General features: G+C 37.9%; 1 protein-coding gene and 1 non-coding gene across 3 annotated transcripts in view; both read right to left on the reverse strand.

Annotated features, from left to right (window-relative positions):
• DACH2 (dachshund family transcription factor 2) overlaps positions 1-24952 on the reverse strand; it is a 469220-nt gene that overhangs the window by 255598 nt on the left and 188670 nt on the right. The window lies entirely within an intron of this gene.
• Positions 20694-20795, reverse strand: LOC118997978 (U6 spliceosomal RNA). Its single transcript, XR_005068782.1, has one exon. It is a non-coding gene; the product is annotated as a U6 spliceosomal RNA (small nuclear RNA).

Below are 24952 nucleotides of genomic sequence, written 5' to 3' on the forward strand. Positions count from 1 at the left end.
TACCTAATTTCCCTCTTGAGAAGTCCTTACTTTTAAGGCAGAATTCAACAGTTAGAACTTTATATTTTCATTTCCAAATTTTCATTATTTTAAGGTAACTATAATACAAGCAATGCATGTGTACATACAGATTGCTCACTCTCCCCTCCCTATTCCTCACCTCGCTTATGAATGTTTTTTAGGCATTTACCGCCCAAAGAAAAAACTTTGCCCCACATCTCTTTCCAGCTTTGAAACACTAAAGAGAATTTTCATCAGCGTCAGAATAGATCATAGCAGTAGACTAGAAAACAGAACTAAATTCTAATGTTTCAGTCATTGGTAATCATGAATAAGTTGCTAGACTTTGATGAATGAACATGAAGATCTTTAAGAGTGTCAGAGAAGTACACATGTTTATGAGCAACTGGCTGGTCTCATAGGGTTGCCTTTCATTCCCCGCTTTTCATTTGGAAGTCAGGTAAATTTGGGCAGGGTCAAATGTCACAAGGAAAACTGGAGACACTGCAGCCTAGATACAGATTAACATGCTTTTCCAACAAGGCATTTTTCTTCCAAAATTATGGTTTCCACAAGTAGAACAATTCAAAAGGCCAGCAAGGGACTGTGAACTCAGAAACCCTGATTGAATTTTTCTGTGCCATTGATTCAGTTTGTGATATGAAGCTAAACTCTTTAGGCTTCAGTTTCATCATCCGCTAAATGGGTGCCAAAGTGATTTAGTGATTTGATTCGAGAAGTTACAAACAGTTGCAAACTTCTCTCTCTAAAATTCTCCATAATAAAAGAATGTGCAGGAAGGGAAAATAACCAACCAATGTGTGAGCACCTTCAAGCAGAATTTTCCAATTTAGATAAATTTTCACTTTCTTTAGTAGTGGTGGGTTGCACCATACAATTTGTTTGATAATGTTTGTTACAGGGGTGTCTGGAAGCTCTTTTACTTTCTTTTTTTGGTTGTTCTAAGTGCAAAACACCATCGTTTTCAGAATTCAATTCTTCAAAATATCCTTTTTCTTCATTGTCTTTAAGTATACAAACTTAACAAATCCAACACCTGGGAAGGATTATTTTCCTATTTCCCTCTAGCTTCTTCTGACCCAATAAGAATAAACTCTTCCTATGAAAAAAGAAACTTTTCCTAAAGTAATGGTATTTGCCCTCATACCTATAACTTGCTTCTTTGATAGTAAATAATAAATAAACTCAATGGAATTTGCTTTTAATATTCCCTCATGAGTATGTTTGACTATCACTAGAATGTTTAATCATTTTCTGAAGTGAAATGATGTCCTGGCTGGTGTGACTCAGTGGATTGAAAGCCGGCCTGCGGAACAAAAAGTCGCTAGCTTGATTCCTGGTTGGGACACATGCCTGGCTTGTGGGTCAGGTCCCCAGTAGAGGGTGTGCTAGAGGCAACCACACACTGATGTTTCTCTTCCTCTCTTTCTCCCCTCCTTTTCCCTCTCTCTACAAATAAATAAATAAATAAATAAATAAATAAATAAATAAATAAATATTTTTTAAAAAGGAAATGAAATTAGTAACACCCATGACTAATGTAGATCTTCATTTCAGGTGAGACTCTCTTTGATGCCACTGATGACAATGTGATTCTATCATTCCTGAGAGCAACAGGTGTGCACAAAGAGAGGTATGATCCAGGTCCTTAAAACTGACTTGTAACTCAGATTCAAACCCAGATTTCACCAGTCCATCCATCAATAAGCTTTACATCAGCAGTGTGAGTATTCATTGTCCTTGGAGTTTTCCTTTCTGGGAGTTATACCCTGCTTTGAGAGAGTGTTATTTTCTGGCACAGCAGGCTAGATAATAACAAATATGCTGCTAAATAACACTCCCTCAAGTCAAGAGGCTAGAGACAAAAGTAAATAAACCTTTACATCCTAAAATTAAAAGTGTTTCATCACTGATCACTTTTTTGAACATAAATTTACCTAACAGGTTCTTACCTACAGGTTCTAATTGCCAAATACAATGTGAAGCTTGTTCTAAGTAGTAAAAACCTGTTTATAATTTTTCCATTTTGAGACAAAATGATATTTATCAAGGACAAAACCCCAGAGAATGTAGAGTTCTGAAACACTTTGGGCCATTGAACCCCATCAGTGCTGTGTACTGAGAGTAACAGAACATCAACCTCAGCACAGAGTTGGGGGATGACTCTACATGAACCTTCCTTCCAGCCTCAGAGCAGCAAGGCATTTTCTACATGGCACAGCACTGTCATCCTTTTAGGCACTGTAAACATGGAAATAAATTCATCTTGGCACCATGGTAAATGAAGCAGTTTGTCCCACTCTGCCTACTGCAAAAATTAAATGTAAATAGAATATAGCTACTCATCTAGACTCAGAATTTCTTGGTGACAGGAACTGTATCTTATTGATTGTGCCTAACATATTTGTTGGTACAAAGTAAACATCCCCTGGGAAGGAAGGAAGGAAGGAAGGAAGGAAGGAAGGAAGGGGAAGGAGGGAAGGACAGAGGGAGGGCTAAGAGAATTATTTTGAACATTTTGCCAGGATATTTCATAAGGTGCTATGGAAGCACTTTTGTGAGATTCCATTGGAGTTTTTTGGTGGTAGAAATAAGAGCCAACTGTATTGATTTTCTCGTGAACTCTCCTGGAATTGGTTTAAAGTGCCCAAATGAACAGGTGGCAGGGTTACCAATCAGTGCAACGGGAAAGAACCACACTGAATATTTTTGCAATCTAAATTTAGAAAGGAATTTATTGTGTAAATGTACCATAGTTTTTTTTTAAAGATTTTATTTATTCGTTTTTAGAGATGGGGGAGGAGAAGAAGAGAGAAGGAGAGAAACATCAATGTGTGATTGCATCTCATGTGTCCCCTGCTAGGAACCAGCCTGCAACCCAGGCATGTGCCCTGACTGGGAAATGAACCGTGATCGTGTGGTTCGCAGGCCAGCACTCAATCCACTGAGCTACACCAGCCAGGGCTGTACCATAGTTTTTTGATCTACTATTTACTGATGGGCATTTAGGTTGCTTCCAACACTTGGCAATTGTAAATGGTGCTATGAACAATGGGTGCATAGGTTCTTTTGGATTGATGGTTCAGGGTTCTTAGGGTATAACCCATGGTACATTTACACAACAGAACACTATGCTGCAGAAAGAAAGAAGGAGCTCCTACCCTTCATGACAGCATGGATGGAACTGGAGAACATTACATTGAGTGAAGTAACCTGGGAGATGAAAGACAAATACCATATGATCTCACCTATAAGTAGTACCTAAACAACAAAACAAACAAGCAAGCAAAATAGAATGGGAGACATTGAATTAAAGACAAACTGACAGTAATCACAGGGGAGGAGGGTGAGGGGTAGTGGGAGAAAGGTCATCAAGGAACATGTATAAAGGACACATGGACAAAGCCAAAGGGAGTAAAGATGGAAGGTGGGAGGTGGGAGGTGCAGGTGGGTGGGGGGAGGGAAGTGGAGACAATTGTATTTGAACAATAATAAAAAAGAGATAAAATAAATTAAAAGGGAATTTTTTTGAAAATTAATAGGATATAAAAATTGAAAAATATTTTCCTTTAGTTTGCTATTTAAAAGCAGGGATTCATTCCTCTTTAAATGCACTTGGTTAGAAAAGCCATCCTCAAGTTTAGCTTGAAACCTTGAGAAGGACAGTCAGCAAGGTAACACAGTTTCTATTTAATTCTCAATTTACATGAAGCCACAGGAAAATTAATCATTCCAAATAAGCTTCAAAGTAACTGAGGAAGGAAGGGGGTTTCCCTTTTCCTAAATCCTTGCTGAGAGGCTATTGTGTCCTTTATCTTACTGCCTTGCAGAAAGTTAGTGCTTGTGTTGAACTTAAACTGCTCATTTACCCTTCAGATATATTATGAGATGCTTTTCAATGAATATTAGCTGTGAAAGAGGAGAAACTCTCTGATGATTTTCTTTACATTGTTGTGGTTACCCCATGGCTTCACAAACCTGTCTTCCCAACTGCACATATTATAATTTATACATTAAACCCCACAGAGTGTCACCTTAGGCCTCTTGCCAAGAATAATCATTTTAAGTCTTTTTGTCCTTTAGCAAAAGGGTAATTATAAATGTGAAAGTGGCAGCAAAGCAAAGGTGTTAAGAGAGAATTTAGAATAATCTCCTCCATTTGAATACAGGAAGGCTGATGAAGGAAAGAATTAAGAGAGGAGGGAGGCAAATCAATGCGGGTGGGGGGGCGAGGTGACAGCTAGCATGTCAAGTACAAAGCATGAGATACTAATACTGAAGGTGTGCTAGATGTGTTTAATCATCCCAAGTGCAACCAGCCAGCCTTTCTACTGAAAGGGCAGGGAAACTCACAAACATTCCTCACTGGAATTCATTGGTTAAAAGCCAGCTATGAAATATACATGCAAAAGGTTACTTACTACTCTGGCTTCCCACGAGTTGGGGCTATCTAACAATTTAACAACTCTATTTTCCCTGAAGATAAATAGTGTGCTCATTTAATTTGTCTTTTGTTACAACCTGAATGTGTGTAGTCTAATCTGGGAGTCTCTTCCTCCACACTACAGGTGCTTCCCTTTTGCTAATTAAACATTAACATTGTGCAATTGTTGGTGCTCTAAAATTGGTTGTTAATCACGTCTGACTAAGAGGACTGCAGAAAGTCTAAGTTGTGTTCCAGATAAATTTCAATAAATACAAGATGTTTCCGTCCTCTGAAACATTACACTGGAAGTTTATAGTTTATTTTTCAAGATTTCTACTTTAAACGGCATTGTTCTTCTACAACTTCATCCCTTGAAGGAGTGAGTGGGAGTGTGGGATACGAATAAAGGATGTTCCTAGAGGAAGTAGGTCGAGTCAAAGTCAGAAGCAGGGTATTTTACACAAATCTTACACGTGTGCTGTCAGGAAATTCCTTTTTTTTCATTTTTCTCCTGAAATGCACTGATTAATGTTAAGGTTTACATTCTCCTATGAGCAACATCTATAACTCAAAGTAATACTTTTAATATATGGACAAGTAGTAATCTATTACCAAAGCAATAGATGCTGGGTTTAAAGGGAACACAGACAAAACCATGCCACTCAGGGGCCAAATGCATGTATGAGTGTGTGTACATGCACATAAACAGAAAATCAGGACCCAAGGGGGATAAAAAGATCCTGAATTGGAACCCTAGTCTATTGTTTGGGCTCTGAAAGCAGAGGTGTGCTGGAACTGACTGATACCAGCTCTCAAGTACAAACTGTGTCCATCAACTCCTAACTTCACATTGAGGGTCAGGTTGGTGAAAATCAACTTGGCTCCCACCCTAAGCACCAGCCAGTTAAATATTTACTAGCACACAGTTGTCTGAAAGGAAAGCATTGTGATCTGGGTCATGTTTTCTAAATCAAATAATCCTTCATTAGACCTTGTCATTTTCATTGTTTATATAGTTTAAGATAAAACCATTACCATTATATCTGCCATGGAAAATCATGAAGAAAGACATTGTGAAGTCTCTGTTTGGAAAACTGCAGTATGGAAACATATCTATGTCCAAAACACACAGAGAGCTGTTTTCCTAAACACTTAGCAGTTGTTAAAAAGAATGTCAATAGAGGCATGGAACTGCCATTATTATCTCTAGAGTCTTCAGTGACTCACCTACACCCCCTGGACTCTGTTCTTCTAGATTTGTAATAAATGATTTCTGTTCCTTATGCTTAATATTATCAGATCTTTGTGATAATACCATGGCCCCTTCCATTTGTCCTTTCTATGGAAGGAAATAGCAGTCAGGATGGCTAATGGAGGACTCAATGGCAAATCCCACCCCTTCAATGCTCCAGTTTTCTCATTTGACCATACTACGTTATTAAGAATTCCCCTTTTCTGGACATTAGCAAGGCAAATGGGCAGCATACTAAACCAACTATATTCTGAACAACAATGTCCTTACTTAGTGTTAAGATGAGCTATTTCAGCCCTGGCTGGTGTAGCTCAGTGGATTGAGGGCAGGCCTGCAAACCACAGGATCACAGTTTGATTCCCAGTCAGGCACCTGCCTGGGTTGCAGGCCAGTGCCCGGCAGGGAACCCATGAGAGGCAATGATACATTGATATTTCTCTCCCTCTCTCCTTCCCTTCCCCTCTAATGATAAGTAAATAAAATTTTTTTAAAAAGATGAGCTGTTTCAAATTCAAAACAGTTATTTATAATTTTGGTAGGATATTTCAAAAGAAACACTATCATACACTGGTAGAAAATGAACTTTTTTTCTAGAGAAGATTTTTAATATGATGTAAACATTTAAAATGCTGATCATTTTTAAAGCTCTGCATGTAGGTATTATGAAAGAAATATAAAGCAAGTAAGTTATCAGCCTCTATAACCAGAAACGTATATTTATAAGTAATATATAAATCAAAACTAACTAGATTAGAACTGACAATAACAACTGATTTAAATATTTCAGAATCACAGATCATATACTTCTATGAGAAAAGCTACCCAACAGACATGCAAAAATTAAACATTCAAGTGCTAAAGAGAAAGTGCTGGCATATGGGAAAATGGTTTAAACTTTAAACCATCTGTATAAATTGTTATAATTCATAAAAGTTTATGGCAATTCATAGCAATGAAACATAAACTAAAACTCTAAAGTGAGACATTTAGTGAAAGATGACTGCCACATAACTGAGAATTTCCTCAGCAAGAACCATGGTATTATTAGCACATTGGAAAGTACCAATAACATGATGTGCATAAATAAAAACCATTTCCAACCCATGAACATGCTAATACCATGTCTATGCAAAAAGACTTATCTTTATTTCATTGTAAATCATCTGCCTGTGATATAAATATATTTGCAATGTTATTTTTTAGCCATTTGCTAATATGACAGTTACTTTTATTTGTCTGTTTAATAAGAATTAGGTATTAATGAAACAGTTTGTAATAGTTCTAATATTAATAAGAATTCCATAGACACATGAAAAGATGCTCGATATCGCTAGCTATCAGAGAGATGCAAATTAAAACCACAATGAGATACCACTTTACACCAGTCAGAATGCCTATCATAAACAAAGCAACAAACAACAAGTGCTGGAGAGGTTGTGGGGAAAAGGGGACCCTAGTTCACTGTTGGTGGGATTGCACACTGGTACAACCACTACGGAAAACAGTATGGAATTTTCTAAGAAAACTAAAAATGAATGTGCCTTTTGACCCAGCAATTCCACTATTAGGAGTATATCCCAAGAACCCTGAAACACCAATCCAAAAGAACCTATGCACCCCAATGTTCATAGCAGCACAATTTACAATAGCCAAGAATTGGAAGCAACCTAGATGCCCATTGGTAAATGACTGGATCAAAAAACTATGGCACATTTACACAATGGAATTCTATGCTGCAGAAAGGAAGAAGGAACTACTACCCTTTGCAACATTATGGATGGAACTGGAAAGCATTATGCTGAGCAAAATAAGCCAGGCAGTGAAAGACAAATACCATATGATCTCACTGTTAACAGGAATCTAAACAAAGCAAACAAGCAAGCAAAATATGACCAATGACACTCAAATACGGAACAGGCTGACGGGGTCCAGAGGGGAGAGGGGAGAGAATCACAGGGGAAAAGGGGAAGGACTCACATGAACAAGTATAAAGGACACATGGACAATAACTAAGGTGGGGGGAGGAAATGGGAAGGAGGTGGGGAGCACTGGCAGGGGCAGGGTTGGGAATATAAGACAGAAAACTGTACTTGAACAAGAATTAAATAAAAAAGAATTCCACTTCTTTCATTTAAACTGCACTTTTATTATAATACTAGAAATAACTGAAATATAGGTTTTCTATTATAGGAGAGATCATATGGTATTTGTCTTTCACTGACCAACTTATTTCACTTAGCATAATGCTAATGAACAAAATAGAACCTCGGGTATGAAAACATGGAACAGACTGACAGCAACCAGAGGGGTAGGGGGAGGCATAATGAATAGAGGAAGGAGAGGGGACTAGTCAAACAACATGTATGAATGACCCCTGGACATGGACAACAGTATGGGAATTGAGTGTAGGAGCAGGGGGTGGGCTGGGGAGAGGAGGACAAAAGGGCAAAAATTGGGACAACTATAATAGAATAACAATAAAAATAATTTTAAAAAAGACATTTATACATACATCAAAATATGCTTCCTATTATGTAGTGTAAAATAATGACAAAATCAACAATGATTTCTAACATTGAAAATGTATGTGCCAAGCACCGTTTGAATCTTTATACATATTCACTTTATTTATTCCTAATTTTAGGTAGTAGGTACTGTTATTGTCCCATTTTCCAAAAGAGAAGCATGAAGCAAAGAGGAGGTGAGCAGTTTGCACAAGCTGACACATTCCTATTTGCCTCAGTGAGTCCAGAACTGTGTCCCCAGTAGGTTGACCACCAGTCCCATGTGGCTGTCAAGCAGTTGATATGCAGTGAGTCCCAACTGAGATACTATATAACTAAATACACACTGTATTTTAAAGTCTTGGTACAAAAAATAATCATAGTGCACAATATATCATTAATATTTTTACATGGTTACATGTGGCAATGTTATTGCTTTAGATATATTGGGGTTGATAAAATATATTGCTAAAATTAATTTCACCTATTTCTTTTTACTTTTAAAATATGATACCAGAAAAACTTTTAATTACACAAGGCAATCACATTTGTGGCACACATTATATTTCTATTGGACAAGACAGGCCTAGAGTATACGTATACACATATCTGCAAATATCAAGCATCAAATGATGCTCTTGTTTTTAAAATCTTATTTCACTGAAATAAAACAAAATAAGAGTCTCTGAAAAAGACAACAAGAAATCAAGAGACATAAAGGTATCACTTAGTGACCCAAAGGTAGACAAGAAATATGTATAGTGGTATACAGCACACAAAATATGAGAGTAGGTATGTTGATTGAAAGATGCAAAGGTTACAAGTTAGGTACCCAATTACAGCTCTGAAGTTACAACACTCTATTTGTTCATCCACCAATCTACATTGTGACATTTCTTATACAGTATTCTGATATTCTCAAGTAACTCTTCGATTTCAAATTTAATTAATGCATTGTATTCCTAACTATATTTCAATTTCCTTGAGGATACCTGCATCTTTACATGTATTTATATACATGATTGGTACTAAAAAAAGATGTTGAACTTTTAGCAGGGACTCAATTTTAAAGGGTCACCAAGGAACAAGTATAAAGGACCCATGGACAAAACTAACAGGAGGTAGGATTGAGGGTGGGAGGTGAGAGTAGGTGGAAAAGGGGAAAGTGGTCATAGAAAAATGGAAACAACTGTACTTAAACAACATTTTTTTAAAGTTGACACAGAAAGGAAAAGTCTTGATTTACAAGCAATTAGAAATCAAGAGCAATCCACAATAACAAACATATCTTAAAAGTTCCACTCCCTGGTACCTTTCTTCATTTGCTAAAGGCTTGCTCCATGTATGCAAAATGTCACAATGCTGTCTTCCTGTAACTTTCTTATATCATTTTTCACACTCAGACATGTGGGTTTCCCTGCCATTCCAAGGCAGGCAGAGATCAACAGCCATGGTCAGAATAGAGTGGGGCCAGCACTCTCTCCATTTAGGCCATAGTAATGGGCCCAGAGAACCTCACGGCCTTCTAAGTCAAAAGGCATGAAATAGACCTTCAAGAATTATGACCTGAGTTTGACTTTGGGGCCTTGCTTTGGACATGTCATTTGTCAGGGCAATCAAGATTGCTTCTATCGCAGTCTCATTCCAAAGCCCAAGTGAAAGGTTTTCTAGGAACTGATGAAACTGTCCGGCTCATGCCCTTCACCTACCTATTGCGTTACTATTCTAAAGGCTATTATTTGTTGAAGCTGTGTGACACAGAAACACGGACGTTTGAAATTTTTTTAACATCTGATAGACCGTTTTGAAGCTATTGCCAGAACACCTAGGCAGGTCATTGGATATTAGACAAGTCATTTAACTTATATACATCATAGAATCATAATCTTCAAATTGGAATTATTAATATCTACCTTCCAGGGTTGTAGTCAAGATACATACACATGCACACAAGCACCCATGGGAGAAAGAAAACAGTCTCTAATACTCTTTAATAATAATGCTTAATAATGTGACAGCTCCTAATGGTGGTAGGATGTCATTGAGACTCTTACAACTGTTGGGTCAATATAGTTTGTTCAATTGGTCTAACATTTTGCTTTCACTGTAGGATAGTACATAATGAATATCATATTTTGCTTCTCTTAAACTTCTTGTCTGTATTGTTTAAGTGCTTTAAAACTCCATAAGCAGCCTAAAGTTTTGAACCACAAATATTACTCATGGTTCACTTAGGGCTTACATTCTCCCTTTTTTTCTTCTTTATCAAACTTAACTCAAAAAAAAATACAGGAATTTTTACTTGTCCAGTCTTGGAAATTGAGGCAAAGAGGCAAGTCATTTAAATTGGGTTTAGAGACAATTGTGTCATAGCACACACAAAAAATTTATCTATCCATAGCCATTAGGAATAGAGTATACATAACTGGCAATACTTAATTCAGATTTCAGAATACAGTTTTTGTTTCATCCATGTATTAGGTTTTAGTTCTTTAAATAAAACATAAAGATAAGAGATTTTTCCAGTAGAAGATTAAAAAATATTGCATGGGTCATTTTCATTTAAAAATATAGAGGATACTTGATGTTGAGAGACACATGTAGGGAATGAATTTTATTGAAATGCAACATGTAGATTATATGGCACTTGGTAAAAGTCCTTTACCTTGCTGAACAATAAACTGAAAACTAAGAGAGGTGAAGGAATCAGTTAAAAGTGCCCCAACAAGTAAGCCCCAGAGTCTAAGCCAGAACATGCTCCTATCACTTCCAATATCTTTCAACTTCATGATACTGATGGTCATTTTTGCTTAATCTTTCTTAAAGTTTGAAATCATCCTTTTAACACTTAAAAAGATGATGTTCTCAAAATGTGTTCCCTGTTTTCATGGTCCAAATCCAGTTTCAAAACAGTTCCATAGGATGATGGGTGGGAAGGAGAGAGACTTTCTGTGTGAAAATAAAGGGTGGAAACATTTTGAAAATGTTTGATTTTAAAGAAAACATTGATTTTGGCCACAGGGACTAAAACACTTGCTTCCTTTGGAAATGTTTGCTGCCAAAATAAAGGTTTGTATCTTTTTCAACATGGAAGTGAACATTTTCTTGAATAAATTTACTTTACATTTTTATATTATTATTTGAATATTGATTATGGCCACTTGTAGTAACATCAATGGGCATACAGACTGTTTTATAAAGAAAAATTAGGGGGCCCTGGCTGGTGTAGCTCAGTGGATTGAGCACTGGCCTGTGAACCAGAGGATCACAGTTCAATTCCCAATCAGGGCACATGCCTGGGTTGCAGGCTGGTTCCCTGCAGGCAACTCCCAGCAGGGGACGCACGAAAGGCAACCATACATTGATGGTTCTCTCCCTCTCCTTCCCCTCTAAAGATAAATAAATAAATAAAATCTTTAAAATAAAATAAAAAATGCTTAAATGTATTTAAAAAAAGAAAAATTAGGGATCCTTGTATTTCAAAACTTCCCTTTCTGTTCAGATTTGACATTCTGATGTGGCAACTGCATTTCAACCAATTGCCTAAACGAGTAACGAGAAATTCTGTCATCCTGTTAAGGGGAGGTTGCCCTGTACAACATTATACCATGCAATTGAAACACCTAGCTTAAAAGGCATTGTGTCCACTCGCAGGCAATATGACAGACTGACTGACTGAACTTTTCACATCTGAGGCTATAGGTTTTATTTTCTTGTGGAATTCTAACAATTTCTATCTACTGAGTGCATACTACACACTAAGAAACTCAATTTGCTTAGACTTTATTTCTGATATCTAGGCTGCTTTTTATGTATTTTATGTTGCCATGTAGGTTAATGGTCATCAACTCCAATCCTCCAAATCCGGCCACATATAATTACACTCATAAGTCCACAAAGGCATACATTGATAAGACCGTCTTATGTCTACAGAAGATGGGTTTACAACTCTCTACCTAAAACATCCACAAATGTCTCACTGGGAGAGCAGTTCATCCTGAAGAAAATGGAAAAGGGAGACGATTTTGATCATAGAAAAGAGTATCCTGGTGATTCTCAATCTTAACAACACATCAGAATTGCCTGGGAGGCTTTTAATAATTATTGGGCTGGCCAAAATTTTCATTCATTTTTTTCTGTATGACGGCTCTAGTAGCACTTAGTTGTCTTTAACTGCACTCAAAACAATTTTGTTCTATTGTATTGTGACAGCTGTCATATCAGCATGCATTTTTTTAAAAAAAGGTGTCAAAATTGGTGAGTTTTTGTGCAGCCATTTAAACATTGAAGATGGAAGAGAATACACAACATTTTCATCATCTTGTCCAAGGAGTTTATTTTCTAGTGATTTTCTAATCTATTTGACTTAGGTCTCATGTAAACCAAAGTAAGTAGACATCCTAATTATTTATAAAGAATATATTTTTAAAGACTTTCAAGTTTCATTGACAGAAGAATTCCATCTAGGAAGATAATGTATAAGGATACATTATTGGGGGAGGGGTGCAGAATCAGTCAAACATGTGACAGTGGAAACAGGTATAACTTCAGAATGTAGGGTCATCTATAATCTTTATCATCCATATTGTCCAATACCATTATTTCCTCATCATGATTCAGACTGCATTCTTCCATAAATATGTATCCACAGTCCTAATAAACTTAAAAATGAGAAGTATGGATTTTTTATGTGGTTACTCTGGGAAGAATTAAAATCTGCATCATCAGTTAAGTATTTATGAGCATCTACCACAGGCAAAGCCTAATGTGAGGTGATCTGAATGAGGGACAATAGGAAATATAAGACATACATTCTGCCCGCTGTGGCTCTGGATGAGGATAATACGTAATCTGTACTGAAGACTTACTATGTACTAGGAATGCTTGTAAGCCCTTTATACATGTTGACTCATTTAATAGCTTTAATAACATTAGGAAGTATGCCCTGTTATTTGCAGGCTCATTTTAAAGAGCACAAAGCTGTAGCTCAAGGGACACAAATCATTTCCCAAAGTCATCCAGCTATGATGGTGGGTGACTGGCATTAGAGCCCAGGCAATGCAGATCTAGGTCCAACACGCCGAGTCACTATGGTAGGCTCTCTCCAGAGTGAAAGAACCTAAACAATCCTGGAAAATTAAAGGTGTGAGGAACCTTACAGTACAGTTAGTACAAATTCTTCATTGTACACATAGGGAAATGAAAGCCCAAGGAGGTGGAATGGCTTGCCTATTTATGATCACACAGCTAGCTGCAGAGAAACCAGTACTGCAAGCAATGTTCACTGATTTCAAGCCACGGCTCTTTCCATAAGGGTCATGATCCATTTCAACATTTCTTGTTTGCATGGTTTTTCCAGTCTGGACTATTGAAAATGATGCATGTCTATAATTATCTGAGTTGAAGTTGATTGTGTACAAGCAAAAGTAAATGAAAACACTGAGATATAAAGTGTGATCTATAAAGTGTGATAGATGACAGAGAGATGGATGGAGAGATAGGTAAGATGTATATACAAATAACATGTGTAATTTTTACAAAATCTCTGCAAGTAGTATTATTATTCTCAATATATAAATAGTGGTCTGGGGCTCATGCAGATTAGGCAATTAGCCTAATGTCACACAGCTAGTAACAAAATTCAAAATTGTGCCTGCTTGTCTCTAAACTGTTATTTGTACTTCCTAAGTAGAGATTACAATTTAAAAATATTGTACAACTTTTACTCCAAGCAGAAAGATTATTTGCTCTTTTACTAACAAAGATAGTTTATTTTTTAAATTTGTGTGTGGTTACTAAAAATTATTATAGTGAAGAGATCATTTAGTATTGAACATTTTATTGTTTTTCAAAAGTATTTTTTCACTAAAATGTATTTATGTGCAGGAGAAAAACTGTTAAACTTAAACTCTCATTGAGTATTTTACAACCTAGGTCTGTTAATTTATATAAAAAGGGTTAACTTGAAACTGAATACAAATAAACAGTGTTACATGTATGCTCTATGAAGGAGCCTATTCTCTAAGAATTAAGAAATCAAATTAAATAGATATTTAGTGAGAGTCTACTCATACAAAGTGGTCCACAAGATCTCCCACTACATTAGGTCCACACTACATTAGGCCCCTGTGTGGGGCTTACCAATTTCATCTCTGAACCCACTACAATTCCTCACATAATACTTCGTCACAAATGTGGGTTGAGTTAGATTATAGAAAAAGTCAAATATTAATTAACTATAAAGGCATAGGCTCATTTCTGAGCTCTCTATTCCGTTCCATTGATTCATATATCTGTTTTCATGTCATACCATGCTATTTTGATTACTATGGCCTTGTAGTATAGTTTGAAACAAGGTAGCATGATTCCTCCAACTTGTTCTTCTTTCTCAGAATCTCTGTTGCTAAGTGGGGCCTTCTAAGATTTGATTAATATGTGGAATCTAATGAACAAACAGAACTAACAAGGAAAATTGGGACAGACTCATAGATGGAGAGCAGATGACAGGTAGTAGGGGGATGTTGGGGGCAGAGGGATTGAGCAAAAAGGAAAAAGGACTCATGGACATGGACAACAGTGTGGTGATTGCTGGGGGAAATGGGATGAGGGTACCAAATGGTAATAAAAAAACACTATACAAATTTTTAAAAAATGAGATAAAATAAAAATGGTTTAATTAAAATTTTTTAAAAGAAAAAGTCAGACCAAGTTCACAAAATCAAACAGAAAAGTATATACAATAAGCTAGCGCTGGAGTTCAAAGGCTATAGCCAGAAAAATTACAACTGAAGTGATTCCCTTTCCAGTGAGCCCATAGTGGACTAGAGTTTGTGTTCTAAGAAAGCTGGTAAAGCCTACATGCAAAAAAAAATGAAACTTGAGCACCAACTTACACCATACACCAAAATAAATTCAAGTTGGATAAAAGACTTAAATATAAGCTGTGAAACCATTAAAGCCCTAGAGGAGAGCATTGGCAAGAAAATCTCAGATATTCCACGCAGCAATATTTTTATTGATATGTCCCCTAGAGCAAGGGATATAAAGGGAAGAATAAACAAATGGGATCTCATCAAAATTAAAAGCTTCTGCATGACTAAGGAAAATAGTATCAAGATACAAAGAGAAGCAACAGCTTGGGAAAACATATTTGCCAATGATACCTCAGACAAAGCTTTAATCTCCAAAATATACAAAGAACTCACTCGACTCCACTCAAAGAAGACAAGCAACCCGATTAAAAAATGAGCAGAGGACTTGAACAGACATTTCTTCAAGGAGGACATACAGAGGATCCAGAGACACATGAAAAGATGCTCAATATTGCTAGCTATCAGAGAGATGCAAATTAAAACCACAATGAGGTACCACTTTACACCAGTCAGGATGCCTATCATAAACAAAGCAACAAACAACAAGTGCTGGAGAGGTTGTGGGGAAAAAGGAACCCTAGTTCACTGTTGGTGGGATTGCAGACTGGTACAACCACTACGGAAAACAGTATGGAATTTTCTAAGAAAACTAAAAATGAACGTGCCTTTTGACCCAGCAATTCCACTCTTAGGAGTATATCCCAAGAACCCTGAAACACCAGTCCAAAAGAACCTATGCACCCCGATGTTCATAGCAGCACAATTTACGATAGCCAAGAGTTGGAAGCAACCTAGATGCCCATTGGTCAATGACTGGATCAAAAAACTATGGTACATTTACACAATGGAATTCTATGGTGCAGAAAGGAAGAAGGAACTACTACCCTTTGCAACATTATGGATGGAACTGGAAAGCATTATGCTGAGTGAAATAAGCCAGGCGGTGAAAGACAAATACCATATGATCTCACTGTTAACAGGAATCTAAACAAAGCAAACAAGCAAGCAAAATATGACCAATGACACTCAAATATGGAACAGGCTGACGGGGTCCAGAGGGGAGAGGGGAGAGAATCACAGGGGAAAAGGGGAAGGACTCACATGAACAAGTATAAAGGACACATGGACAATAACTAAGGGTGGGGGGGGCGGAAATGGGAGGGAGGCGGGGAGCATGGGGCGGGGGGCGGGCAGGGTTGGGAATATAAGACAGAAAACTGTACTTGAACAAGAATTAAATAAAAAAATTATTTTAAAAAAAGAAAGCTAGTAAAGCCTTTAGTGTTTAGGCTTTGCTAATTTCTGAGTTCTAATTTAAAAAGCCCCAGACAGATGCATCCTGATCTCAGTCCTTTTTATGGGCTTTAAACAAATAATAGTATGTGTTAAAATTATGTATCTACACATTCTGAGCCCTGCAGAGAATAAATGAGAAAATTAGTCCCATGCTGCTAGCTCCTGGACAAACTATTCAGTCTCGGAGCTCATTTAAGGAAGGGCTTTGAGTCCATTGCATTGCCCATTATTATGAGTTTGTGACTGTCATTGGGTGATAAAAAGTAAGAAAAATATTGGCAAATTAGCATGTACTGTGTGTTGAACATTGCTCTACAGTTCACATCAACTTCATTTAATTCTCTAAAGAATTTCATGAGGCAGATACTATTATCTCTGTGTTAAAATAAAAAAGTAAGCCTCAGAGAGGTTAACTTGCTGAAAGTCTGTCAGCAGATCCAGACTGTAGTCTGGTGTCTGACTCAAAATCCACTACAACTTATACATTCATTTCTTAACCTAGTGTAACAGAAATGGCTTTTCTTTCCTTACTTTCTAATAAGCAGAAGAGTACCTCCTCAGATAAGAGAAACGAACTCAACCAAAACAGAACTGAAGAAGGAGGGAGCTAAAGAAGGGAATTGTGTGCAGTCATCTCACTTGATGTCGGAAATATCTGTACCTCCATGAGTCACCAAATTTAGGTAAAGGCACATCAGACAAAGCAGATTAGGACTTCACACTGGGAGTGATTTTTTCAACAAGTTTTTTTTTAAGGTTTTTATTTATTTATTTTTAGAGAGTAGGAAAGGGAAGGAGAAAGAGGGGAAGAGAAACATGAATGCGTACTTGCTCCTCACACACCCTCTACTGGAGACTTGGCCTGCATCCCAGACATGTGCCCTGACTGGGAATCGAACCTGTGACCCTTTGGTTCGAAGTCTAGTGGTCAATCCACTGAGCCACACCAGCCAGCACTTGGAGTGATTTTTAAGTTACACAACAGAAAGCAAATGAGTGGACTATGAGTTTCATAGCAGGAAGCCTGGTGCAAACAAAAGAAGTGAGGAATGATTAAACAAATGATTGACAGTTGTGATAGAAGAAAACTGGAGAAGAGCCAGTTCAGGGGAAGAGTCAGTGGAAATAAATACTCACAGTAAATTGCATAGGGTGTATCAAATGCTAGGGACACTTCTATTTTCACTTTAAGTCACCTCATTATGGCAGAAATTCTGAAACGTAGGCATAGATAGTTAAGTGATCTGCCCAAGGTCAAGCAACAAGTAGGGGTAGAGTTGGGATTTAGAACCTATGAAGTACCATTGCAGAGTTTGTGTAATTAGCCACTACAATGATGCATTAGAGGAAAAGCATATTCAAGTGAAGAGGTATAGGCAGCCATCTTTCAGTATGCAAAGAATAAGCATTTCAATGAAAACTACAAGAAAACAAATATGTAAGAAAAGCAGGTAAAACTATGCATAATCCATAACTGATCAAGATTTTCAAAATATTTATTACTTATAGGCAATGTGATTTATTATAAACTATAAATAAGTTCAGTATATTTTAAGAGAACTAACAACATTTATAGCACACTTTAAGTGGTTCTATAAAATTTATATCCTTTTAATTTTTGATGAGGTCCAATAGTTAGATAAATGGAAAAAGTGCTCATGAATTTCAAAGATTTTATTACCCTCTTTTTAGTTCTAATCTGCACAGTACATAAGGATCAACATACTATTATCAAACAGAAGTTAAAACTATACAGAGGAAGGTTGGTAGTAAAGGGTGACAGGGGTCAAATATATGGTGATGGGAGGAGATTTGAACAGTGCAATATGAAGATGATATATCACAGACTTGTATACTCAAAACCTATATAATTTTTTAACCAATATCACCCCAGTAAATGTAACTCAAACTCACACAGCTACATCTACATACACTACATATTTAAGAGCAAAAGTGAGTAAAGAGCTCTATGTCCATCAACTATTTATTTTTGCTATTTGTAAGGTAATAATATGTGGAAAGGCATACACAGTATTAATATTCCAACAATCTATACTAAGAAATGGCATGTGCATCTATTAAAATACATGGTAGAATCTGAAATGTGTTTCAAAATCATGTTTGAAGTGTAAGACATTATCTTTCAAACCACATCTTTTCCTATATCTACTCATTATATATGACATACTGCAACTATATAGTGTTTTTACAATTAAAAATAAAGTATTTTCTTCTTTAGATGTGTTGACTTTTTATGAAACAATAACTTAGTAGAAAAATGTGGATAAAATGTGCAAAACAATTATTTACACTGGCCCCCCACTTCTATCTAAAGATAGCAGCCAAAAAAACTGAGTAAGTCAGAGTGCCTTTGAAGATGTTTAATTAAAATCTAATCCCACATTCTTAAAAGCTCACATAAATTAAGCTGTCATTCAGGAGATTTATGCCTTCACATTTGCATATTACATACAATTCATCAATTACTCATGTTTGAAAGCAATGCCTTTCCCAGGGTGCTGAACTACCAACAGTGCCAACAGGCCCGTGCAGCCCATGAAACCATACCCACTGGTACCTTGGAGGAAGTCATCTCCATATGGCCCTGAGTTTGCACAGCCACAGAGCTCTAAGAACACTTAGAAAACTGTGACAATAATTTGATGGATTCTACTCAGATAAACTAGTTTCACAGAGATGAACATTTTGCTTTATCTTAGTGCAATTCAAAAGCTGTTCCTACACTCATGGCAAGTTTCAAAGTTAAAATAAAAATACAGAATCATGGCAGAGCTTCAGCATAGCCAGACAAAACACATAAGTGGAAAGTGTTCTCTTTGACATGATAGAAGGCAAACATTTGTTTCTTATGACATATTTGAATAAGGGAAAAATGCCTATGTGTATATACACATAAGACATATGCACATATACATATATATATGCACACGCATAATACATATACACAGAAAGAGAGAGAGAAGCAAAAATATTGAAGTCTTCAATGGCTCATTTAGAACCCTTAGAAAGCTTTAGATGTGGCATAAATGAGGTGCCCAGAGGTAAAAGGCAAATACTATATGATCTTACCTATAAGTGGATCCTAATCAACAAGACAAACAAGTGAGGAAAATATAACCAGAAGCATGGAAATAAAGAACAAATGAACAGTAACCAGAGGGGAGTGGGGAGCGGCATAATGGGGAAAAAAGGGGAAGGGTCGTCAAGGTTGTGTATAAAGGACCCATGGACAAAGCCAAAGGGGGGTAGATTTGAGGGTGGGAGTTTCAGAATGGGTTGATTGGGAAAAAGAGGTGGCTAGAAAATAGAGACGACTGTACTTAAACTACAATTTAAAAAAAATAGAAAAAAAACATGCCCTTAACTTTTCCAGGCTGCATTTTTTCCTAAAGATTACTTTTTGGGGGGGAAATACAATTTTTAATAGCACTGTGTTACAAGCAAACACATGCAAAGACACATTTTCCCTTAGAACTACAAGCTGTTACAAGATACCTGGAACCTTCCATACATGCTGAAAAGAGAGGGCACTTCAGTGTTCCCAAAAGGACAATGGTATGTTTCTAAGGCACCACATGGAACAAAAAGAAAGAAGCAATCCTCATGCTGGGGTAAGCTATCTCCAACATAGTTCGACAATTGCCACAGTATTTTTCACAAGTCTCTATCTTATTGTTCAATAGATTTGTTTTACAATCGCAAACAGCCACTGGCTATAAAAAGTGATGCTTCAAAGCTTTCTGCTTTCATGCACAATCCCCTGTCCTCTTTTCCTAAAATTTGTCACCCATTCCTTTGCCATTTTGACACCCACAAAAATTCCAAAAGCTTACCACAACTGAAAAATGTCAATGATCTTCCCTTATTTATTTATGTGTCTTTAATTCTATTTTATTGATTATGGTACTAGAGTTGTTCTTATTTTCTCCCTTTGCCCCCTCCACCCAGCACCCCCAAGTCCCTCAGGCCATTCCCTCCACCACTGTTCATAAATTAAAAACCTGTGTATTTTTGTGAGTGTATCCTGCAGCTAATATTCAGCAATGGCCCATAGAAATTCAACTCCATATGGAGGTTTTCAAGGCCCGCTATGTACAGGCACTATGGTCAGTACTGTGGGGAATAGAAAGATGCCTTATACATGGCCAGAGCTCACAACCTACTGAGAAAGCTATAAATGTATACTACTAATGACTAAAATACTGACATAAACAATGCATATGGGGCACCAAAGAGAGAAATATGCAGGCCCAGGAGATCAAAGGAGGTGGTGTTTGATCTCATCTTTAAAGAAGAGTAGGATAAATTAGAAAACTTTCTCATAAATGTGCATGCCTTGTAGAGGGGTCATGCTAATCTTTCTCTGCATCATTCAAATTTTAGTACGTGTTGCTGTAAAAAACACATAAAAACAACTTGAGAATGTGTTCGACACAGAATAATGTTCTAAGCAGAAAAACTATAAGAATATGTGAAATAAACATTGTATTTTTTCAGATACCTACTGTTTTTCATGGTATATAGAGATAGGTGATTTAGTATAAACTGTGCTTTGACATATATCAAACATTGACCATTAGCTGATCTTAAAGTTTACTGCCATTATAGCTTGTTTCTGAACATTAGCTGGAATATACAAAAAGCAATAATAATGGGTTTATTTTCCCAGAATAAAGAGCATGGCTCCTTGCACATTCTTAAATTTTCACATACTTTTGTCATATATTTTGGTTATATAAATGTAATGTAAATCATTCTTATAAGACTGAGTAGTTTTTACTTCCTGGAAATGGGAGTAAATAGTAATGTAGAACAAAATGTGAGAGGAAAATGGCGGCGGAGTAGGACAGAGCAACTCCAGTTCTCATACCCCTCGGAGAAAATCCTGGCAGATCTACTGAGGAACAGCGCAATCAATTCCCCAACCAACAATTCCCCAGCATTTATGAAAATAAGAGACCAGAGATAGTGACGAACCAGACAGCTACAGGTTGTTGGGATCTCAGGGATGCGAGTAAGGATGGAGGCAGCCAGGCCGGCAGCAGCCATTGGCCGGCGAGTAAAGACCTTGGAGCCTTGGCTGCCTCAGCATTCGGGGCCCAGAGGCTTCTGCCTGAGCCCAGCGACAGGGGCGTCTGCCACGGAGGACTCATTGGGACCCTGGCACCTGTGAGTATAGACAAAAGCTGCAGCAGCAGGGCCGGCTGCCCTGGGGAGCCAGGCACCCCAGAGTAAAGTCAAAAGCAGCAGCAGTGGGATCAGCAGCCATTGGCCGGGGTGTAAAGACCTCGGAGCTGCTGCTGCTGCAACTTCCAGGGCCCAGAGGCTTCTGTCTATGGCCAGCATCAGGGCGTCTGTCACAGAGGACTCATGGGGAACCCAGCACATCAGGGCGTCTGTCACAGAGGACCCATCGGGAGCCCAGCACCTATGAGTAAAGACAAAAGTGGCAGCGGCAGGGCCGGCTGCCTTTGGCCAGCCCAAAATGCCTCAGAACCACCGCTGCCGCTGCATTAGGGGTGTAGAGGCTTCCATCTGCGGCCAGTGCCACGGAGGAATCATAGGGAGCCCAGCACCCAGTGGAGCATTGGGCCGGCTGTGGGGTCCTTGGAAGAGCTGACTCCCTCCCTCACCATCTAGGCGGGACTAGGTGGCAGAGACCTGTCTGCCTAGGTGTTCAGGGAGGGTGGCAAGGACAGGGGGCCATGTTAAGTTGCGATCTCTGTGGTCGCCAGCCCACCAGCCTGCCAGCCCAGGAAATTTGAGAGGAGCATTGTCCTAACCAGACAGGTTGGGGATTGGGCTTGGCTGAGAGGCACGCTTTCTGAAGAAGTTTTTACTGGAAAGTGGACTGAGGTGTTCTCCTGCGAAGGCAGCTTGACTTGCTTCTCACCCAGCCACAGGACTGGGAAGGACCAGTACCAGATCCCGTGCGATCCAGGCAGCCTGTCGTCAGGTGGGCAGGCGCCTACACCCAAGTCTCGTAGCCTAGTTGGTGGGTGGGTGTGTGCCTGGACCTACAACCCAGCCCACAGAAGGGTCCTGCCGAAACCAGAAAAACCGGATTGGACAGTTTCAAACCAACAAGAAAGGAGGTTTTCTTTCTTTCTTTTTTTTTTTTACTTTTTTTTAAAAACTTTTTTTCAGTAATCATATATTTTTTTAATTTTATTGTTGCTGTATCTTTCAGTACTCTGTTCCTCTCCTTTCTTTTTTCCTGTTTTAGTCCTTCTTCCTTTCACCCCAAACTTATTGCTTTTTCCTTACTTCTCTTGACCTTTTTTTGTGTGTTTGTTTGTTTGTTTGTTGCTTTCTATACCACTGTAAATACTTCACAGCACATCTCTCGGGTCTTAGCCCACTTTAAAGGTTCCTGAATTCTATTACTGTAGTGATTAACACTACTTACTCACACGCTATGTCTATTTACTATTCTTTAATCTCACCTTACCTCAAAATCTGACCACCCGCAACCTCACTGCTTTATAGATACAACTCACAAGCCTTCCCTCCCCAACCAGAGACTTATCTTTGGTCTATACTTTCTTAAAAGTGGCAAATCGGGTTGAAGATTACAGTTAACACTATGTAGAGCCTAAAGATCATCTATCTCTTCTCTACTGTCTATGACTGTAAATATCATAAAGTACTCTCCTGTTGTCATCAACCATTATGCCTCCCCCTCCAGCTGATCACACACACACAAAGAAAGGAGTAGGTGGAAGCAGAGAACATCAAGATACCTGCAGGAGATTGCACCACTGAATTTCACAGGAATTCTACCACAGAAGTTTACACCATAAGCCTAGGCAATCAGAACAGATCAATTTAAGAAGCTGAAGCTAACAAGAAGAGTCTCATAAGCAATGGGAAGAAAAAGAAACAATGCCCAAATGAAAGAAAAGGTGGAAGTCTCAGAAATAATGACAGATGAAAGAGAGGCAAGTCAGCTATCAGATATTTAATTCAAATCACTAGTTATCAGGAAATTCAAAGAGCTCACAATGAGCTACCAGAAACTAGAGGGGAGCAATAATGAGCTCTCCGCAAATTATATCAACATGAAAAAGGAAATAGAAACTGTCAGCAAAGGCCAAGAGGAAATGAAGAATACAATTTTGGAACTAAAGAACAAAATAGAAGGAATGAAAAGCAGGATTGATGGGGCAGAAAAGCGGATCAGCGAGTTGGAGGACACAGTAGAAAGAATCTCCCAGAAAGAGCAAGAAAGGGAAAAAAAGCTCAAAAAGAATGAAGAGGGACTAAGAGAAATGCAAGATAATATGAAACGTAATAATATCCAAATAATAGGAATACCAGAAGGAGAAGGAGAACAACAAGGGATGGAAAACCCATTTGAGAGTAATGAAGGAAAATTTTCCTAATTTGATGAGAGAAAAAGTTACAGGAATCCAGGAATCACACAGAGTCCCATTCAAGAGGAACCCAAAGAGGCCCACTTCAAGACACATCATCATTAAAATGGCAAAATTCCAAGACAAAGAGAGAATCTTAAAGGCAGCAAGGGAGAAAAAGGAAGTAACATACAAGGGAGCCCCAATAAGGTTAGCTACTGACTTCTCAATAGAAACACTCCAAGCAAGAATAGAATGGCAAGAAATATTTCAAGTAATGAGAACCAGAGGCCTACAACCAAGGCTACTTAACCCAGCAAGGCTCTCAATCAAGATAGAAGGCCAAATAAAAAGCTTCCAAGACAAAAGAAGTCTAAAAGAATATGCCTCGACCAAACCAGCTCTACAAGAAATACTAAAAGGACTGCTTTAAGGAAAGGAAGGAAAAGAGGGAGACAGAGAGGAACTGTGGTACAAAAATGGCACTGAATAAGTACCTATCAATAATAACCTTAAATGTAAATGGATTAAATGCTTCAATCAAAAGACATAGAACAGATGAATGGATAAGAAAGCATGACCCACACATATGCTGCCTACAGGAGACCCACCTCACAACAAAAGACCATCACAGAATAAAAGTGAAAGGCTGGAAACAAATTTTCCAAGCAAATGGTCAAGAAAAAAAAAGCCGGGGTAGCAATTCTCATATCAGACAAAATAGACTTCAAAAAAAGAGGCATAAAGAGAGACCCAGAAGGTCACTTCATAATACTCAAGGGAAGAATCCACCAAGAAGACATTAACATCGTAGATATATGTGCACCCAACATAGGAGCACCCAAATATATAAGAAAAATCCTAGAAGACTTCAAGAAAGATATTGACAGCAACACAATTCTAGTAGGGGATTTAAACGCCCCACTGTCAAAAACGGACAGATCTTCCAAACAAAATATCAACAAAGATATAGCTGCACTAAACAACACCATAGAAGAAATGGACCTCACTGATATATATAGAGCCCTTCATCCCAAAGATGCTAAATACACATTCTTTTCAAATGCACATGGAGCATTTTCAAAGATACATCACATGATAGGACACAAACGAGCCTCAACAAATTCAAGAAAATTGAAATCATACCAAGCATTTTCTCTGACCACAAGGGACTGAAATTAGAAACCAACCCCACAGGAAAAAAA

This window comes from Sturnira hondurensis, unplaced genomic scaffold (genome assembly GCF_014824575.4).
Source record: "Sturnira hondurensis isolate 20B ecotype Veracruz unplaced genomic scaffold, ASM1482457v3 Scaffold0013541, whole genome shotgun sequence".
NCBI classification, from domain to species: domain Eukaryota; kingdom Metazoa; phylum Chordata; class Mammalia; order Chiroptera; family Phyllostomidae; genus Sturnira; species Sturnira hondurensis.